Below are 2500 nucleotides of genomic sequence, written 5' to 3'. Positions count from 1 at the left end.
AGTGTTAGTTTAGTAGTATTGCTTGATTGATATAGTGTTAGTTTAGTATGCTATCTAAGTCTCCTCTGGTAAATAGTATTGCTTGATTGATATAGTGTTAGTTTAGTATGCTATCTAAGGTCTCCTCTGGTAAATAGTATTGCTTGATTGATATAGCATTCATTTTTGGCTTGATTGCAGGGACGCAGGAGATATTTTGAAAGTGAGGGGGACCAAATTGTAGCATTCATTTTTGGCTTGATTGCAGGGGCGCAGGAGATATTTTGAAAGTGAGGGGGACCAAATTGTGAATTTGGGGACCAAATTGTGAACACAAACCCATAGTGAGATCAGATTTCCAGATATCGGATTGCCACCTCTGGCCCACTTTCGACCATTATATTTTAAACTTTATTGCCAGAATATTAAGATAATACCATTGATTGTTTTCAAACTATTGTTTTCACTACTTGGGCCAATGGTAGAATACTGGTCACTACTTGGGCTAATGGTAGAAAAAAGCAACATGGGATGTTGATATTTTATGAAGCCATGAATGAATCACCATGCCTATGATCCAAACATAGACTACATGATCAAATAGCCTAGTTAGGCCTACTTAAATTGTCTGGTATAAACCAAATCAACTCTCCACTGTGTGTTTTCAGTTAATTTATTTATGCAACGTTAGAACTTAACAAGTGTTGGCTTAACAAGTTACCAGTCCAGAACACACAGAAAATTGCAACAGAAAGTTGCCTTTATAATCAACTATTTGTTCCAACAGCATTTAAACAAAGCATTTATAAAATTGAAAAAAAAAAAAAAATACATAAGAAGTAAAATAAAATACTGTTACTGTAGTGACTGTATCACATTATCCCAAGCTTCAAAGAGCTCCCCACGTCTGTGACAGGCAGACGTGACACCGCTAAATTCTCGGCTTGTTTATACCCCACACTGAACGCATAAGAACGCTAGGCCCATCACTCTGGGGTGGGGGGTACTCTCTGGGATTTATGCACCAAGGTAACTGAAGTATCCAATTTGTGTCTTGAAATTATGTTTGAAATAAATGTCTTAGAACAAAAATGTTGATAGACTTGTATTTTATAGTTAGGCTAGTGAAAACGAGTTCATAAGTAGGCTAGTTGAGTTTGTTATCATAAACATAACAGCTAACGTCATGTTGAGCAGGAGGAGTTGAGCACTAGGCTACCATAAATCCTCAAATTATGCCCGGGATTGATTCTATTTATAGCAGGACAAATAAAGGCATGTTCCCATATACATGACGGGGTAACAATTGCCTACCATACCAACAACTGCCATCAGTCCACTAGAAGACATTGTTCGATTTAAGTCAATGAAATAACCTCTTCTTAATATGTTGTATTGTATTGTATTATGTTGGTTGGATTTATATACGGTTGGCAAAGAAAAGTCGTTTTCCTACCATGGGTCTCCAACACACGTTCTCAAGCTCATTCTCTTGCCGCCCCTTTCGAGCTAATTGCCAGAGGCTGAAGCCTACTACATTTAAACACAATTGTTGCGACTCAAGGCATTCCAGCCTATGAATTTTATTTAAAAAAAAAAATACTAAATCATGCATAATTAAACAATAACTCAATTTAGGCTACTTGGCTACGCAAAAAGGTTTCCATTACAGCACAACCCCTATTCAATGAAGGGCTGTCTTGTCTCGCAGTAAACAGCAGTGGAAATCCCGACACTTTTTCAACTGCATGAAACTTAACAGTGAACCATCAAATATCTTCCAGATTTCAGTGCCCATCAGTCCCAACATTTAGCAATATAATCAAACAGTCCAAAAGTACATTAAATCCCAAACCAAACCGAAAATGCTTTTGATAGCCTACGGGTATGTATGCCGCTCCAAACGAAATGCATGTCTAAAGCCTGCCTCGAATACCAGCCTGCCTCAAATAAAGATGATGATTTATGCTAAGCAAGGAGCCTGGATTATTTTATGATTGTTAGTAGACAAACTGGCTTCAGATATCCAACAGAGTGAATATGAGATTGTGCAGTCTTACAGTACTGTAGATGGCTGTGGTTAGTGATGTGATGCTGTTAATGGGGAGTTTTACAGTTAGCGCAAATCCTATATGTTATTATTTATTTAGCGTACCTATAAGGCTTTTTTTCCTTATCAAAAGTGAGGGGGGGGGACGGCTGGCTCTTCAGCACTGCGGGGGACATATCCCCCACGTCCCCCGTGCCTCCTGCGCACCTGCTTGATTGATATAGTATTAGTTTAGTAGTATTGCTTGATTGATATAGTATTAATTTAGTATTGCTTGATTGATATAGTATTAGTTTAGTAGTATTGCTTGATTGATATATTAGTTTAGTATGCTACCTAAGGTCTCCCCTGCACTGTAGCTTGAATTCTGTTCCTCATTCTTGTAAGATGCTTTGGATAAACTTGCTAAATGAATACAAATGAACACAAATGTGAGTGTACGCACTGTTCAGACTTAAGGCATTGAGGTTG

General features: G+C 37.9%; 1 protein-coding gene across 2 annotated transcripts in view; it reads left to right on the top strand.

Annotated features, from left to right (window-relative positions):
* Nucleotides 1–2500, top strand: part of LOC121719403 (NLR family CARD domain-containing protein 3-like) — a 13740-nt gene that overhangs the window by 539 nt on the left and 10701 nt on the right. The gene's annotated exons all lie outside the window — the stretch shown is intronic.

The sequence above is a fragment of the Alosa sapidissima genome, chromosome 9, assembly GCF_018492685.1.
Source record: "Alosa sapidissima isolate fAloSap1 chromosome 9, fAloSap1.pri, whole genome shotgun sequence".
Lineage (NCBI taxonomy): Eukaryota > Metazoa > Chordata > Actinopteri > Clupeiformes > Clupeidae > Alosa > Alosa sapidissima.
This window is presented reverse-complemented; position numbering and strand designations above follow the sequence as displayed.